This window comes from Panthera onca, chromosome B4 (assembly GCF_046562875.1).
Source record: "Panthera onca isolate mPanOnc1 chromosome B4, mPanOnc1 haplotype 2, whole genome shotgun sequence".
NCBI classification, from domain to species: Eukaryota; Metazoa; Chordata; class Mammalia; order Carnivora; family Felidae; genus Panthera; species Panthera onca.
In genome coordinates, this window is record NC_138345.1 from 42030329 (window position 1) to 42049978 (window position 19650).

Below are 19650 nucleotides of genomic sequence, written 5' to 3' on the forward strand. Positions count from 1 at the left end.
TAGACTTTTTTTTTTATAAATTGCAAAAACAGAACAGAGTCCCTGTATACCCTTTACCCAACTTCTGTTTATGTTAATATCTTACAGAACCATCAGATATTTATCAAAAGAAATGATGGTACATCCTAATATTGGTCTAATACTATTAACTAAATTCAAAGCTGGTTCGAATTTCACCCGTTTTTCCATTGTTTCTCTGCCCAAGGATCTAATCCAGGATTGCACATTGGATTTCGTTTTGTCCTCTCTCCTTACTTTCTTCCAACCTGGAACGATTCCTCAGTTCTTCTTTGTCTTTATGACTCTGACATTTTTTGAAGGGGGCCCATCAGTTAAGGGTGGGCTTCTCCGGTGATTTCTCACTATGAGATCGAGGCTACGCACGGTTAGGAGGGATGCTGCAGAGGTAATGTACTTCTCAGTGCACCACATCAAGGGGCACTTAATGCTGATGTCTATCACTGGTGGTATTAATGTTCCTCGCTCGGCTAGGGTCATGGCAAGCTTTTCATCATGATTTTCATAAGTGAAGAAAGAGACCTTTAATGAGAAAACCAAGTGAGATTACATAGCCTAAATGCAGGGTCTGGCTCCAAAGTTCATGGACTTTCCAAAATTCACCATGTTCTTCCTCTTTAGTGGGAATGATATTGAAAATTCCCTTTAGGGCTTATAAGCCAAGGAATACAGGCAGCTTCCAGAAGCTGAAAAAGGCACAGAGTGAATTCTCTCTTAGAGCCTCCAGAAGGAATGCAGTTCCCCCCTGCATCTTGTATGTTCCTAGTCATTCCTAGTACCTCATTCTCATGCCTAGCAAAGACCCTGGTTAGAGCCTATAATTATCTGTGAACGAATAAAGAAATTATATACCCCCCCCAAAAAAAGAAAATTCCCTTTATTTTTTTAACTTTTCCTCTAAGATCCCTAGATGAATAAAACTGACTAAAACTGTTGCCCATTATGTGTTACTATGTGCTTTCTGAGCTCTAGAAAAAGTGAAAATATGATTCAAATAAAAACGTTCGAAAATTAAAGTTTGTGGTCTCTCAATGAAAGGGGGTATTAAACATTAGAGTTTTGTACTTTCTTCTGAGCCAGTTTTATGTTTTCTGATGATCCAAGGCCAACATAATTTTGTATATTGGCCAGCAAAAACAAACAAGCAAAAACAATGCTGTGAATGTGGATATTAATATTTTCATCTCGGAGATTTGGACATAGGCTGAGAAACAAAATTAAACAGTTTTGAAGGAAATTTTCTTCAGAAAATCAGTACTAATAATTTTATAACAATGATTATGGTCAGCCCCCAAACTGGAAAAATAAGAATAGATTTCCTTACTTTACCTCACTCTCATGTCTTCCCACATAAGTTATTTACCTGAAATAATCATTGTACCTACTCTTAGAATGTATCACATAGGGGTGCCTGGGTGGCTCAGTCAGTTAAGTGCCCAACTTCAGCTCGGATCGTGATCTCACGGTTCGTGAGTTGGAGCCCTGCATCGGGCTCTGTGCTGACAGCTCAGAGCCTGGAGCCTGCTTCGGATTCTGTGTCTTCCTCTCTCTTCCCCTCCCCCTGCTTGCTCTCTCTCTCTCTCTCTCTCAAAAATAAATCAACATTAAAAAAAAGAAATGTATCACATAGAATTGGGGCACCTGGGTGACTCAGGTCATGAACTCATGGTTCATGAGTTCGAGTCCTGCTTGAGGCTCCGTGCTGTCAGCTTGGTATTGTCTCTCTCTCCCTGTATCTTTGCCCCTCCTCTGCTCATGCACTCTCTTCCTCAAAAATAAATAAATAAAATTAAAAAAAGAGAAATGTATCGCATAGAATAGACCTGAGAGTCAATTGGAAAGAATTCTACTCAGTGGAATTAAACCATAATGCAACAAATTAACAGAACACATTACACAGTAAAAATAAAATTGTTTTCAAGTAATTTGTATCTGTTTTCCCTTTTTCCATAGCCAGAATATATTTCCTGCATATGAATTCATATGTGAAGCCACCATGCATACACCAGCTCACACTGAGTTTCAAATTGCTCCCGGGTTTTTCTCTCATTTGGACTCACTGAGTTACATGCTTCGTTATGGGGAAAAAAGACGGGCTTATCTCTCTTCAGCGTGTCCTGATGGAGAGAACTTGAAACTACAAAGGATATGGAAGAGAGTGTAGCCAGTTCATTCGTTAAGCCACAAATATTTTGCAAGTTAATATGTGATCATGAGCACTGAGGCCAGACTACCTGGGTTCAAACCCTGGCTTTAGTGGTGCGGTCTTACCTAAATTAGTTAGTCTTTCTAAGTCACGGGCTTCCTCATTTGTAAAATGGCGATAACAACAGTACGGATCTCATCTGTAAGACAGGAGAACAGTAATCCCCTCAAGTGCTGTAATGAGGAGCAAACGAAATATCCGTAAAACACGCATATAGTTGGTGTAGAGCAGTAACACGCAGAGTAACTGTGAATCCTACTTTGCCCAGGACATTCTTGATTATTCCTGTTGTCTTGGCATAATTATTAACAGGGCCTTCCATTTGATCTAAAAAGCGTCGCGGTTCGGAATATGAATTACACAGCCATCCTAGTTACAAAGCACATAGTAAGTACCGTGTAACCATCAGTTATTATCGAAACCTTGTGCTGAGCATCAGCAGTGAGCATTGACAACAATGAAATGATAATCTCTGCCTTCATGAAGCTTTTATTCTAGTTGGGAGAGATCACTAACCATCAACATCAGTCAGTAAAATGGTGATAAATATTATGACGTTGAATAGCAACTAAGTTCCTGGAAACTGCCAGTTAGCTTATCTTCCCAAATCTATCCCAAATCAGTGGGATTTTTAAACTTGTCTGAAGAGAGAAATATTAACTCAAAATGGGCTAAAGATAGGCGTACCTGGGTGACTCAGTTGGTTAAGTGTCCAACTTCAGCTCAGGTCATGATCTCCAGGTCGTGAGTTCGAGCCCCGCATTGGGCTCTGTGCTGACAGCTCAGAGCCTGGAGCCTGTTTCGGGTTCTGTGTCTCCCTCTCTCTGCCCCTCCCCTGCTTGCTCTCTCTCTCTCTCTCTCTCTCAAAAATAAATAAACATTTTAAAAAATGGGCTAAAGACTTAAATGTGAGATGTGAAACCAAAAGAAAGAAAGAAAGAAAGAAGGAAAGAAAGAAAGAAAGAAGAAAAGAAAGAAAAAGAGAAGCCCAGAAACCATAAAACTCCTATAAGAAAACATAGGAGAAAAACTGCTTGACATGTGTCTTGGCAATTATTTTTTGGAAAATGACACCTAGCATGCAAGTTACAAAATAAAAAATGGACTACATCAAAGTAAAAAGCTTCTGCACAGCAAAAAGAAACCCTGAAAATGAAAAGACAACCTAAGGAATGGGAAAACATATTTGCAAATAATATACCTGATAAAGAAGTTAACATCCAAAGTATATAAAGAACAATTACAACTCAAGTAAAAATAAATAATCCCATTTAAAATGGGCAAAGGACCTGAATAGACATTCTTCCAAAAATGATACATGAGGGGCGCCTGGGTGGCTCAGTTGGTTGGGCGGCCGACTTCGGCTCAGGTCATGATCTCGCGGTCCGTGAGTTCCAGCCCCGCGTCGGGCTCTGTGCTGACAGCTCAGAGCCTGGAGTCTGTTTCAGATTCTGTGTCTCCCTCTCTCTCTGGCCCTCCCCTGTTCATGCTCTGTCTCTCTCTGTCTGAAAAATAAATAAACGTTAAAAAAAAAAAATTAAAAAAAAAAATGATACATGAGTGGCCAACAGGAACATGAAAACGTGCTCCACGTTGCTCCTCACCAGGGAAATGCAAATCCAAAGCCCAGTATCACCTCATGTCTACCCGAATGGCTGTCATCAAAAAGACAAGAGATAACAAATGCTAGTGGGGTTGTGGAGAAAAGGGAGTCTTTGTGCACTGTTGATGGGAATGTAAATCGGTGCAGCCAATTTACCATGGCAACAGTATAGAGGTTCTTGGAAAAATTAGAAATAAAACGACCCTATGATCCAGCAATTCCACATCTGGACGTTTATCTGAAGAAAATGAAAACATTAACTTGAAAAGATATCTGTACCCCCCACGTTTACTACAGCATGATTTACAATAGCCAAGACATGGAAACAACCTACATGTCCATCGAGGGATAAATAGGTAAATAAAAAAATGTATATATACACATATATACAGACACACATCATAGAATACTCTTCAGCTATGAAACAGAAGGAACTCTTTTTATGACAATATGAATGAATCTTGAGAGCACTATGTTAAGTGAAATACATCAGACAGAGGAAGACAGATACTGTATGATCTCACTTATATGTGGAATCTGAAAGAGCGAGAGAGAGATCAGATGTAAAAAAGATACAGAAAGATATAGAAAAAGATGTCAGATTTGTGGTTGCCAGAGGTTAGTGGTGGGGGTAGAGGGGATCGGATGAAGCTGGTCAAAAGATACTTCCAGTTATAAGATAAAAAGTATTAGGGATATAATGTACAACATGATGACTATAGTTAATATTGCTGTATGGTATATGCGAAAGTCGTTCAAAGAGTAAATTCTAAGAGTTCCCCAAAGGGAAAAAAAAAACCATTTTTTTCCTGTTCTTTGTATCTATATGAGTTAATGGATGTTAATTGAACTTTTTGTGGTAATCATTTCACAATACATAATTCTAGGACATAACTACCGGGCTGAATTAAAAGGATAAGATCAGAGAAAAAGCCAAGAAAGTTGTGCGTAGAGTCCGTTTGAAATCATCACAGGTAAAGGTTTCTTCCAAATGGGAGACTTCCCACAGTGGATAAGCCAACCGCCTCACCCCAATCCTCCTGTGGTAGACTGTTGTATCTCAAAATCCATTCTTCCTTTCTTCCTAACACTTGCCCACTTTGGTAGAGGCCCCATTTTCTGGTATTCTTAATTCTTAAGGGTGGCCATATGATTGAGTTCTTAACAATACCTGACTGAAAGAACAAACACAATTTTGACCTTGTTTTCCTGAAAGGAAATGACTTGTCCTATACTTCCTTGTTTCCCTTTCCTCTGGGCTGGACCACGAACATGGCAATGAGCCAGCTTTGACCATGCAGACAAGAACAATGCATTAGGGCAGGCTTTCTAATCATGGTTTCTAGAGAATTCACTAAAAAAAAGATTATTCAAAGGATGATTTTCTCAGTTCTCTCAAGCGTGACTACTTTATGTGGGTAAGAAGTAAGTTAATTAATCACACAAGATGATTTATTTATTCACTCCCAGAGAGAATTTATTTATTCTCTCCCAGAACAGGTTGAGAGGAGATGGTGGAGTTCTGCGTGGAAGGAAACTTATTCTTTGAATTATCTCATGAGTCAGGGCTACCTAGCCAATTCAGACCCGCCAGACTGGTACTCTTAGAGAAATGAAACTCCGTTAATTAGTCCCTTCTGTGCATTAGTGTTTAGTGTTTAGTGTGCACATAGTGTTTAGTGTGCAATTAGTGTGCAATTAGTATTTATGTGCATCTTTGTTTTTTCAAAGTAGAATTTATTCTCACTACTAGACACTGCTTATTTTTTCTTAAAGGAAAATACATCTCACTGCATTGTAGTATATTGGGTTGGGGTAGACTGATTCAACATAGGCTCATTAGTGGTTTGGATACTTAGGTATTTTTACCCTTAATCAATAACTGATGGGTTTTTTTTTTAACGTTTTTATTTATTTTTGAAGGAGAGTGAGAGACAGAGCATGAGTGGGGGAGGAGCAGAGAGAGAGGAAGACACAGAATCCAAAGCAGGCTCCAGGTTCTGAGCTGTCAGCACAGAGCCCAAGGTGGGGCTCGAACTCATGAACCATGAGATCATGACCTGAGCCAAAGTCGGATGCTTAACCGACTGAGCCACTCAGGCACCCTTATAACTGATGTGTTTTTTTTTTTTATTTTAAGTTTATTTATTTTGAGAGAGAGAAAAAGAGAGCACAAGCAGGGGAGGGGCAAAGGAAACCCAGGCAGGTTCCTTGCCATCAACACTGAGACTGATGGGAAGCTTGAACCCATGAACTGTGAGATCATGACCTGAGCCAAGATCAGGAGTCAGTCGCTTAACCAACTGCACCACCTGGGCACCCTGTGTTGGGTTTTGAGTGATGGCTGGGTATGGGTTCTGAATCTAACCTGTCGTCTGGTAAATTACAGCAAGATAGAGTGAGTAAATTATTTATTTCTCTTACCCAACTCCTTCTTTGTCATCACTTCCATATCTGCCTATTCTAGCAATAGACCATGATGACATAATTACTTATGACATCACAGGAACTGACTACATTCATACAGAAGGATGAGAAGGATAGAGAGAAGCCACGTGGAACAGAAGAGGACAAGATGGAAGGTACGAAGAAGAAGAGAGAAAGAGTAAAAAGAAAAAACAGAGAGGCAAAGCAGAATTAAGTGTCAGGAAAGAAGGCAAAAAGCTTTAAGAAGCTAGAAAAACTTCCAGCTTAATAGCTGTATCAACAGGTGAACCTCAAAGTCTTAGTGGCTTAGAAGCATTCAAAAAATGCATTTCTTGGGGCACTTGGGCGGCTCAGTAGGTTAAGCGCCGGCTCCTGATCTCGGCTCAGGTCATGATCTCATGGTTTGTGGGTTCAAGCCCCATGTCAGGCTCTGTGCTGACAGCCTGCTTGGGATTCTCTCTTCCCCTCTCCCTGCTCCTCTCTTTCTCTCTCTCTCTCTCTCTCTCAAAAATAAATAAATACACTTAAAAAAATAATTTAAAAATGTATTTCTTGCTCATACTACAACCCAGCAAAGATCCAGGGTGGGAGTAGTACAAAGCTCTACTTCCTATAGTTATTCAAGGACTAAGGCAGATGGATGTTCTATTATCAATTGGTGTCAACATCTCAACAGCAGACCTCAGATTTTGCTACCGCTCGGTAAATGAGCACCGAAGGGTGCTCACCAGCAATGTAATGATCTTTTCTTGGGTAAATACCTAGGAATGGAATGGCTGTGTCACATGTATATATGACTTGCCCAGATATTACGTTTTGCAGAATGGTTATTATTTTACATTCTCAGCAACAATACATGAGAGTTTCCATTCCTCTACATCCTTGCCAATATCGGTGTATTCAAACTGTTAAATTACACATCCTAAAAGATACATAGTGACATCTCATTAAGGTTTTGAGTTGCATTTCTCTATCAGCTCATGGTGTGGAGATTCTTTTCATCTGCTTCTTTGCTGTCTGTGTAACTTCTTTGGTGAAATGTCCTGTTCAAGTCTTCTGCCGTTTTGAAAAATTGCGTTTCTTTTTTTACTCTTGAGCTCTGAGAGTTCTTTATATATCTGGATACAAGTCCTTTATCAGATATGCAATTTGCAAATATTTCCCCTGAATCTATGCCTTATTTTTCACTTTCTTAATGCTGCCATTTGAAGACCAGATATTAATTGAAATGCTTCTTTGAGGCTGCTGAAATGTTGAGAATGTAATCAGTTTGGGATCGCGTATGTGATGACACAGAGGTTTTTCTTAACTTTATGCTCCCCTTCTCCCGGGTGGTGATTGATGCTGTAATTAATCATGCTTGGCCACCTAAAGTGATTTTATTATTGGAGTGATCTCATGACATGAAGGAAACTAAGGACAGCTGTCATGGATCTCCTTGCTCAGGTCCTGCAAATGGGCTTAATGATAGGGTGGAGATTAGTGTTATTCAGAATAAAGATAATGATAAGAATTAAGAAGGTGGAAAAATCTTGGGACAAATGAATTGGATGAAACCATTCCGACAGCTGATTGAAAATAACATGAAACACTCAGCACTCAGATCTTTTAAAAAAATGTTTATTTAATTATTTTGAGAGAGAGAGAGAGAAAATGAGAGAGAGAGCACGCACGAGCAGAGGAGGGGCAGAGAGAGAGGAAGAGAGAGAAAATCCCAAGCAGGGTCTGCACTGTCAGCCCAGGGCCTGATGTGGGACTCAGTCTCACAACCATGAGATTATGACCTGAGCTAAAATCAAGAGTCAGACGCTTAACTGACTGAGCCACCCAGGCACCCCAGATCTTTTTTTTCTAATACCATTCTCTAACAAAATGTACCAGGGTTCCTCACAGAAATGGATAGTTCTAGGACTAGAGCAGGACGTATACAAGATGAGCATCTCATAGTGCCAGAAAGTAAGAAAATGCTCAAGCACAATGATAGGCATACGTCAAAGGGACACAGGAGTCAACTGAAGAGCTCCCAATGTCTGAAGCTAGAATGACTTGACCAACAAAATAATGTTACATCAACCTATATCCCAACCTATATCTCAACAAATATCCATGAGTCTATGCTGATACAAATAAATGATAAATGATTCGATGTGGAAGAATAGAAAAGTTTCCAATGGAGAGGAATTCTAAATCATTTATATATACACTTCACCTTCAAGAAGATGGAACATAACTCCCTAAATGTGGGCCAGATATAGTGACTTATTTCCAAAGAGCACGGTGTAAAAAGGGAGAAAAAAGAATAACTTTACTGTGAAGTAATGTGATACCACCTCAGTGAGGTCTTCAAGGTCAATATCAATAGGGATGTCTTATTGATGGCAGGTACCCTTGATATTATGTGATGAGAGTGGCACTTTGCTTTTGTTGTTTTACTCCCCAAACTCATAAAGCTAGTCTAATCATGAGAAAAATATCAATCTAACCCCAGTTGAAGAATATTCTACCTAACCAATACTCCTGAAAACTGCCAAGGTCATCAAAACAAGAAAAGTCTGGGAACTGTCATAGCCAAGGATCCTGAATGGGATCCTGGAACAGATAAAGGGCATTAGGCAAAATTAAGGAAATTTGAATAAAGTATAGGGTTCTTTTTTTAATAATAATGTATCAATATCAATCCATTGTTTATGACAAATGTACCATATTAATGTTAGCTGTTAGTAATTGAGGAACTGGATGTGTGGCAAATGGGAACTGTCTGTATTATCTTCATAATTTTTCTATATATCTGTAACTATTCAAAACCAAAAAGGGTATTTTAAAAGTTATTTTAAATTATCTTTTGAGGGGCACTTGGGTGGCTCAGTTTGGTTAAGCATCCTGTAGCAGGATTCTCACACAGAGAGTTGTGACACCGAGGCTTTTCTTTCCAGGAAGCAACTTTATTCCTGCTGGCACCACTCATTTGGGGTTTGTACCCAAAGAACTGAGCCCTGAACACCACATGGTGTAGTTTTTTATATATTTTTTACCTCTTTGTCTCCCATATATGGTAACATGCAAACATGTAGTCTGCTTGAGTGGTCTCATGTTACAAGGTCATGAGAGGGTTGTCACTTAAGCGTATAGTCAGGTTCTCTTGATGGTTTTTTTTTTTTTTTCTTTCCTTAGGGAGGAGACCCTACCACAATCTGACTTCAGCTCAGGTCATGATCTCACAGTTTGTGAGTTCGAGCCCCGCGTCAGGCTCTGTGCTGACAGCTCAGAGCCTGGAGCCTGCTCCAGATTCTGTGTCTCCCTTTCTCTCTGCCCCTTCCCCCCACTCTCTCTCTTCCCCTCTCTCTCTCTCTCTCTCAAAAATAAATAAACACTTAGGGTCATTTGGGTGGCTTAGTTGGTTAAGCGTCTGACTTTGGCTCAGGTCCTGATCTCATGGTTCATGAGTTCAAGCCCCACATTGGGCTCTGTGTTGACAGCTCAGAGCCTGGAACCTGCTTCGGATTCTGTGTCTCCCTCTCTTTCTGCCCCTCCCCTGCTCGCTCAGGCTGTCTGTCTCTCTCTCAAAAATAAATAAACCTAAAAACAACAACAGCAACAACTTCTGGGTCTCCTGGGTGGCTCGGTCGATTGGGCGTCCAACTTTGGCTCGGGTCATGATCTCGCAGTCTGTGAGTTCAAGCCCTGTGTCGGGCTCTGTGCTGATGGCTCAGAGCCTGGAGCCTGCTTCGGATTCTGTGTCTCCCTCTCTCACTCTCTGCCGCTCCCCTGCTCATGTTCTGTCTCTCTCTCTCTCTCTCTCTCTCTCAAAAATAAATAAAAACGTTTAAAAAATTTAAAGAAAATAAACACATAAATAAATAAATATCTTTTGAAATGGCATAAGAGGTGGATTAGTGACAAAAATGTTAATGGACGACTATGAAAGATTGGTGGTTCCCACCAACTCCTCAAACTGTCGAAAGGACCACAACAGGTTTGTTCAACTTATTTTCATCTCAGTTGCAAAATCCGTTGATTGCATGAAAGACAAAAGAATAGACAACAGCTTGAGAGCCAGTGTGACTTACAACAGTTCAAGATAAAAGAGAGGATTACGACTCTCAGTCACTGGTGGGCCAGGATCTCCTGGCAGGGTCCCCAACAGAAGACACAAGGCACTATGCATCCGTATGGATAAAATGGTCTGAGAGCGGTGAAGACATTTTATTCGGATTGCTGGGCACAGACGCTTAATGTACCGCCAGCCTAAACCTGCTGATGAAAAGTGAAAGATTGATGTAATTGAATTAAGAGACTACAGTGGTGCAATTGTAGGATGTTTGCAGGTGAAAGTATGACTGAAAATAAGAATTTGTGGATGAAAATAGTGTGTTATAAAAATGGATGTGATGTCTACATAGAGGACTTTTCCTTACCTAAAGCAAGGGGAAAGAGATGTACAAATTTGCTCTTCATCCAATTTTAATTGGTCCTGCTAGAGGTATTTATCCAATCTGGGTGTCTTTTATTGTAGGAAAATCTCTTTAGAAGCAGAAATGTCTGCAGGTTTATAGAAAATCCGTTACTAAGAGTTAGCTCATACCAAGCGCAGAGCACATGCGGAAAGGGAAAACACCATGAATAAGAGGAAGAGATTTGAACAAAAGGAATATAAATAAATACGTGCAAGTTTCACTGGAGAACCTTTTTTTCTTACCCACCTGTCAACATGACTGACATTCCTACAATTTCTTGAGTTAGCCTTTTGAGTTCGTGTACTAAATGGGACATACGTATCTCTGTGTGTCTGTAAAAGTGAAGATTATCTCAGCTTACTCAGTAGACATAACCCCGGAAAGAACATGACATGTCATCAATCGGTTCTGATGTAAACGCTTAATTTGATTTGATTTAATATTATGTAATTTAATTCAAAGGCTGATTTAATTAGTTCTGATTTAAAATAATATAGAGGACTGGACCATGGCGTGTTGCCCCCAAAGGCAGGGTCTACACATCCATGAGGCATTGGAGAGGCATAAAACAGGGGTGACTGGGTGCCTCAGTCAGTTAAGTGTCCGGGCTCAGGTCATGATCTCTCGGTTCATGAGTTCGAGGCTTGGCTCAGGCTCTTTGCCTGGAGCCTGTTTCAGAGTCTGTGTCTCCATTTCTCTCTGCCCCTCCTGCTCACGCTCTGTCTCTCTCTTTCAAAAATGAATAAACACTAAAAAAAACTTTTTGAGGCATACAACAGAAATAAAGTCTCTTTCCAAGGCTAGGAAAAACACGTGCTAACAAACAGAGAGGGAACAGTGACAGAGTGACGCATACTGCTGAAACAAACTTCAGCAACTTCATAATTGTGCCTAGGGATCAACCTCCTTGGAGAATACACTTGAGGACTTTGCTGAAAACCAATGCAAGAGCTAACACTTCCCACAGGGCCTGCTGACTTCTGTTGCTATGGAGGAGAACTTTTAATCACTCCATTAACTTCACCCTTCCCCCCCCCCCCACCCCTCCTTCAACTTCAGACAAAAATTACACTCCTTAAATAGTTTCTGCCCTGTGGCTCTTCACCTGCTTTCAATTAGAATAGAGATAATGGATGAAGAATATGTTTGGAATATTCCAACTCTCTGGAGACATCTGCCTTTGGCAAGTAGAAGGCCAGGGAGAGTTGTGGGTGGGAATTCTAGTCCATTCCTTCAAGCTTCAACAGGACTAAAGGTTCACGTTGCTGCCTGGAGGTTGATGCTGAATGAGGTCAACAGGTCATAATGGGCAAGTAGTTAAAAGCTAAAAACCTTGAATCACCAAACCAAAGCCATGAACTCAGATAGTAGATTCGGTTAAAATGATCAATCCAATGGGGGTGGGTGGTGGGGGGAACATAGGCAAAAACTTTTAGTCTAAAGGATTTCATCTTGTTGGTTGGTAAATATATTTCAAACAGAAAAATATTCTAGGTACTATTTCTGTTGAACCATTCTGGAAGCACAAGTTGATATAAATCACTCATTCTCTTTCTCTTTGAACAAGAACAAAACTATTACTATAACCCATCTTGTCCCAATCCATCAAAGTATAAGTCTGAGGAAAAGCTTATTGATTGAGGTTGATAATTTACTGCCTAAAACTAGTAAAAATTCTCTTATGCAAAACCAGGCTCAATGAGAAACTTGTTTACGCATTATTTCTGGGCATGAACTAACTAATATATCACAGCAAAAACAATATACAATTGGAAAGGCAAAGCTGAGCTCCTAATAACTAGGTAAGTGCTTGCCTCATGATGTAAGTGATAACTCCGGGTAGACATTATACCTGTCACTGTGGCCAAACAACTAACATTTCACTATTAGAAAATTAAGAAAATGTCTTTGGAAAGATAATGATGATTCATTTCCACTATGAAAGGAGAAGTCAGGGCATCACAAAATAACTGGGCATCTTGAAAAATACATGAGAGGTACTGAGAGGAGACAACAAGGAAAAAGTTCACCTACTCTACAAATTGCCCTAAGTCTTTGAAACAATTTGTGAACGAAAGAATGGACCATTCTATTAAGGGAATTTGGAAATATGGATGACCCTTGGGCAACATGGATTTGAACTGCACGGGTCCACTTATACGTGAAATTTTTAAATAAATACAGCAGAGTACTGTAAACATATTTTCTTTATGATTTTCTTAATCACATTTTCTTTTCCCTAGTTTACTTTATTGCAAGAATACAGTGTATAATACACATACAAAATATGTGTTAATGAACTGGCTTTCAGTCAATAGTACCCTAATAGCAGGTAAGCTTTTGGAGAATCAAAAATTATACATGGATTTTCCACTGCACAGGGGTGGGGGCACAACCCCAAACCTTGCGTTGTTTGAGGGTCAACTGTATTGCTCCCACGCTCAGTGAAATTAAACCATATTTTCAAATTTCAGAGTGTGAATTAAAACTCGGGGGGGGGGGGAAATCTGCCATAAAGAGTCTTTGCAATCAAAAGTTAGTAGTATTAATTATCATAACAGAAGAAAAATTTTAAAAACAAAGAATTGTGCAAAGCCAACTCCTTGGGTTCAAACCTGAGTTCTGAGTATATCAAGTGAAGTGACAAGAACATGCTTACCAAGGAAACTAGACACTTAACTTCTTGGTAAAATATTGCCATTATCTGGGGCGCATGGGTGGCTCAGCCATTGGGCGTGGGACCTGGGTCATTATCTCCGATCTGTGAGTTCCCTGCCCTGCGTCAGGCTCTGTGCTGGCAGTTCAGAGCCTGGAGCCTGCTTCGGATTCTGTGTCTACCCCTCCCCTGCTCACACTCTGTCTCTCAATAACAAGTAAGTGTTAAAAAATAATAATAATAAAATAAAATAAAATGTTGCCATTATCCAGTTGAATATTCTTTTTTTTTTGAGGGTTTCTTTTTTTTTATTGAAATATATTTGACATATAACATAGTGTAAATTTAAGGTGAACAACATGTTGATTTGATACATTTTATGTACTGTAATATGATTACCATGATAGCCAGAGCACCTCTATCATATTTCCATAATAATCATTTCTTTTTTTGTAGTTGGAACAATTAAGATCTAGACTCTTACCAAGTTTGATGATTATATGATATTATCATCTATAATGACTGTACTGCATTCTTAAATAAATATAATTCAGTTGTCATTTTTGTAAAATATATATATAATCACCACCTCACAGGAATGGTGCAAGCACTGAATGGAAAAATTTTGTGAAAACACTTGAAAAGTTAAAAATTCCATAAAAATGTAAGACTAAGATATTAGTCTCGATATCAATAATAATAATGAAATATATTGAGGCTTTACACAAATTACTTCATTTAATCCTAGAGCATCCCAATAAAAAAAGTGTATTATTGGGGCTCCTGGGTGGCTCAGTCTGTTGAGCGTCCGACTTCAGCTCAGGTCACGATCTCTCAGTCCATGAGTTCGAGCCCCGTGTCAGGCTCTGGGCTGACGGCTCGGAGCCCGGAGCCTGCTTCCAATTCTGTGTCTCCCTCTCTCTCTGTCCCTCCCCCGTTCATGCTCTGTCTCTCTCTGTCTCAAAAATAAATAAATGTTAAAAAAAAAAATTTTAAAAAAAAGTGTATTATTGGCCACCTGGGTGGCTCAGTTGGTTGAGCATCTGACTTCAGCTCAGGTCATGATCTCGCAGTTCCTGAGTTTGAGCCCTGCCTGAGTCTTGGCTGCTGTCAGGGCAGAGCCTGCCTGGATCCTCTGTCCCCCACTCTCTGTCTGCCCCTCCCCCACTTTCTCTAAAAAATAAATAAAACATTTTCAAAAAGTGTATTATTAACCCTATCAGTTCCTAGAAGGAACTGTGGCTTACAGTCTCTGGGTTGCAAGACAATGTCAAATATATAACATTATAAAAAATTATAATTATAACATATAAAAAATTAAGATGACATTGAAACATACCTTGTAAAGTCACACTTGTGATAAAGATACAATTTCTGTCCAAGAAACCGATCTACATGCTTGACAATAATTTTTTTTATTTATTGGATTTTTTTGGAGTCACAAAATACCTGCCCTTTGTTACAAGTAAAACAATATAAGAGTGTATAAAGGCAGCATTAATAATGTTGATGTTAAAAAAATAACACATAGCAGTAAGCTGAGGTAAGCAGGGTTCTGAGAACTTATGTTTTTTTTTTTAATTTTTTTTAACGTTTATTTATTTTTGAGACAGAGAGAGACAGAGCATAAACAGGGGGAGGGTCAGAGAGAGAGGGAGACACAGAATCTGAAACAGGCTCCAGGCTCTGAGCTGTCAGCACAGAGCCCAACGTGGGGCTCGAACCCACGGACCGTGAGATCATGACCTGAGCCGAAGTCGGGCGCTTAACTTACTGAGCCACCCAGGCGCCCCTCTGAGAACTTATGTTAAATGAAGTGATATTCCCAACAAACTGATGGATGATAAGCACTATTTTGTAAGCAAGATTTTTATTTAACTTTCAATACAAACACAAAAGGCTTGTCACAGTGTGCAGATCGATGACTTTTCATGAAATTAACATTCCTATGTAACCAATATGCTGGTAAGAATGCAAAAATGTCATCACCACAGAAGCCACAACATCTGTGCCCTCAGTTACCTCTCTCTCCCAAGGGCAAGTAGCCACTTAGGCTGACTTTTTACCCTGCAGATTATTTTGGCCTGTTTGGGAAATTTATATACACGCAATCATGCTTGCTCTGTAATGGCTTGTGTCTGGACTCTTCCTCAACATAATTGTGATATTCACATTATGGTGTTTCCTGTAGTTCAGGTTCAGTCATTTTAATTTCTGTACGGTATTCCATTTTTGTCAATCTACTACTTTTGATAGGCCTTTGGGTTGTTTCCAGTTTGGGCCTATGACAAAACGCTACTATGGACCTTTTTATACATTACGTTAGGTGAACATTTGTATGCCTTCCTGTTGAGTTTGTGCCTCAGAGTGAAACAGCGGTGTCAAAAGATATTCCTATGTTCTGCTCTAGCAGACATGGCCAAAGAGTCTTCCAAAGGGCCCATGTCACCAGCAGCAAATAAGACATCAAGTCCTTCCACATTCTCTCCAACAATTGGTACTGCTTGCTTTTGTCTGTTTATTGGTAGTCTTGTGGGTGTGTTCTAATTTGCATGTCTTGATGGCTAAGAAAGTTGAGCACATTTCATGTTTTTATGGGCCCTTGGAAAGTTCTCTCATGAAATAAATGTCTAAAGGCTTTTGATCATTTTTCTCCTGGGTCAACTTGTTGATTTTGTGGAAGTTTTTTACATATCCTAGATATGAGTCCTCTGTTGAATATATATTTTGCACTATCTTCACCCATTCTGTGACTTGCTTTTTTACTCTCTGATAGGTGTCTTTTGGGGTGCCTGGGTGGCTCAGTCGGTTGAGTGTCCAACTTTGGCTCAGGTCATGATCTCACAGTTTGTGAATTCGAGCCCCACGTCAGGCTCTGTGCTGACGGCTCAGAGCCTGGAGCCTCCTTTGGATTCTGTGTGTGTGTGTCTCTCTCTGCCCCCTCCCCCACTTGCGTGCGCACTCTCTCTCTCTCTCTCTCTCAAAAATAAACATTAAACAAAATTTTTAAAATTTTAAAAAGGCGTCTTTTGATTAACAGAAGTTTAACATTTTAATGTAGTCCAATTAATCAACATCGTTTTTTTACGGTAAGTGATTTTCATGTCCTTTAAAAACAACTTTCTGTATGCCAAGTTTATGAAGTAACCGTCTAATCTTTTGTCTAAAAGCAATGTTGGTATACTTTTACATTAAGGTCTATCATATATCAGAATTTAGGCATAAGGATTCTTTTTTAACATAACATACACTTTATTTTCTAATGTAGATAAAATGGACGTATAATATCATTTTAGTTTCACGTGTGCAGCATAATGATTTCATAATTGTGCAAATTGCTAAAAGATCACCACAATAAGTCTCCTTAACACTCATCACAGAGTTACAAATTGTGTTTTCTTGTGATGAAACTTTTAAGAGCCACTTACCCTCTTAGGAAGTTTCAAATTTAAAATACAGTGTTATTAACTGTAGTCACTATATGTAATGCTATACATTACATCCCCAGGACTTATTTGTTTTATAGCTGGAGGTTTGTACTTTTTAACTCCCTCTACCCATTTCACTCCCAACACACACACCAGCTCCCCACTCCCAAGCAACCACCAATCTGTTCTCTGTATTCATGAGCTTAGGTTTGCTTTTGTTGTTGTATTTTGGCTTTTTTTTTTTTTTTTTTTTAATTTTAGATTCCACACGTAAGTAAGATCATTCGGTGTTTATCTTTCTCCATCTGACTTCTTTCACTTAGTGTCATGCCCTCAAGGTCCATCCATGTTGTCACAAATGGCAAGATTTCCTTCTTTTTATGGCTGAATAATATTCCATTGTATATGCATACCACTTTTTCTTCATTCATTCATCAATTTTTCCATAGGGATAACCGATTTTTCCATATATTGAAAAGTCCACCGTTACTGTGGGGCAGTGACACTTTTCTCATAAGTCAGATAAATGTGAGAGTCTTTTTCTGGATTGTACAAACGATCTATTGGCTTCTCTGTACTGAGGTAAATACTATACTGGCTAGATTACTGTGATTTTATAATAGGTCTGGTATCTAACAGTGTAAGTGCCCTTGTATGCCCTTATCCTCTAAGATCACCTTGTCTGCTTTTCACCATTTACATTTACATACATGTTTTGGAGTGACTTTGTCAACTACACACACACACACACACACACACACACACACATACCTTTGCTGGAATTTTCCCTGAATATTTTGAATTCATAAATGAATTTGTGGGAAATCAATAGTTTTAATATATTTTGAGTACTGATTTTTAATATATAGAGTAATCCATAAACATGTATATCCTTCTATTTCTAGTGCCTATTTGTCTTCTGTTAAGAAGTCAGTTTTGGGGCGCCTGGGTGGCTCAGTCGGTTGAGCGTCCGACTTCGGCTCAGGTCACGATCTCGCGGTCCGTGAGTTCGAGCCCTGCATCGGGCTCTGGGCTGATGGCTCAGAGCCTGGAGCCTGCTTCCGATTCTGTGTCTCCCTCTCTCTCTGCCCCTCCCCCGTTCATGCTCTGTCTCTCTCTGTCTCAAAAATAAATAAACGTTAAAAAAAAAATTAAAAAAAAAAAAGAAGTCAGTTTTGGGGCGCCTGGGTGGCTCAGTCTGTTAAGCGTGCAACTTTGGCTCAGGTCATGATCTCATGATTTGTGAGCTTGAGCCCCACATCAGGCTCACCCTAGAGCCTGCTTTCAAATCTGTGTCTCCCTCTCTCTGCCCCTCCCCACCCACATTCTGTCTCTCTTTCTCTCTCTCAAAAATAAGTAAACAGTAAAGAAAAAAGAAGTCAGTTTCAGTCTTAGTTTTGTTCCTCTAAGAAAATATGTATTATTTTCTTTTAGATGTTTTTAGGATTTTTTTCTTCAATTTTCTTTTTCTTTTTCACTTTTATTTCTTTTAGAGATAGAGAGGGTGGCAAGTGTGGGAGAGGAGCAGAAGGAGAGAGAGAGAGAAAGAGAGAGGAGGGAGGAGAAAATCCTAAACAGGCTCACACACAATGCCAAGCCTGATGCAAGGCTCAATCCACAACCCCTGGGATCATGACCTGAGCCAAAACCAAGAGTGAGATGCTCAACCGACTGAGTCTTTTTTTAAACATTTTATTTTTAAGTAATGTCTACACCCAATGTGGGGTTCAAATTCACAACCCCCAGATCAAGAGTCTCATACTCTTCTCCAGCCAGGCACCCCCTTTCTGCTTCAATTTTCATCAACTAAGGTATAGCTAAGGGAAGTTTCATTTTTGTTTATCCTGCTTGGGAATTTTTAAACTTCTTGACTTTATCCATAAGCTAGTTTACTTCACAGATTGGAGGAAATTCTTCACCATTTTCTTTACAAGAATTGCTTTTCCCTGACTTTCTCTCTTTTTGCCTCTGGAACTCCAAAGTAATGTAGGTTAGATCTTTTCACTATGCCTAATGTGTCTCTCAAACTTCTTTCTACGTTTGCCTCCTTTTTTCTCTCTCTGTCCTTCATTTCAGATATGTTGTATTGACATGGCTTCTGGTTGACTGTCCTGTCTTTTACTGAATCTAATTTGTTCTTAAAACCAGCCCTTGAGTTCCTCATTTGATGTACTGTGTTCTTCTAGTACTAAAATTTCTGTCTCTCCAGAGCGATGTTTTCTATTTTCCCCTCTTTTCTTAACTTAACTAAAATCATGCTGATTTTTAAGTCTTTATCTGTTAACTCCAATGTTCTGATCACCTGCTTTTATTGGACTTTTTATTTTGGTTTTCAGTCATGTCAGTCATATCAGAACTAGAGAGGCTCCATACGATATCTTTTCCTCTGGCAGGCAAAATAGAGTGGGGTTAGACAGGGCACCAGGGTGGCTCGTTGGTTAAGCAGCAACTCTCGATTTGGGCTCAGGTCATGATCTCCCAGTTCTTGAGTTCGAGCCCCACATGAGGCTCTGCGCTGACAGTGCGGAGCCTGCTTGGGATTCTCTCTGCCCCTCCCCTGCTCTCTCTCTCTCTCTCAAAATAAATAAAAACTTTAGAAAACTAGAGTGGAGTTAGATCCCTTCAATCCTAATGAGATGCTGAGCTAACTGTAGGTTTCATTTTTGCTGAGGAATAGCCTACCTCTGCTCATCCTATTCCTGAGATAGTCTTTCAGGGCTTTCAACTAGAAGCTTGGTATGTTCTCTAGAGACATCTTTGGTGAGCTCTAAAATCAAGTCTTTGTCTCTTTAACATCCCTAGGCTACAAAAAGTCTGTTCTACTTTTCAGAAGTCTTTGGCTTAGTTTATAGTATCTT

The 19650-nt window shown here is 39.6% G+C and overlaps 1 long non-coding RNA gene across 1 annotated transcript in view; it reads right to left on the bottom strand.

Annotated features, from left to right (window-relative positions):
* LOC132694780 (uncharacterized) overlaps positions 1-19650 on the bottom strand; it is a 47252-nt gene continuing 27602 nt past the window's right edge. Inside the window, exons 2-3 of the long non-coding RNA XR_009617474.3 lie at positions 2079-2155; positions 1-540 (exon numbers count right to left, since the gene is read on the bottom strand). This is a non-coding gene — a long non-coding RNA (uncharacterized LOC132694780). The remainder of the gene's footprint in view (positions 541-2078; positions 2156-19650) is intronic.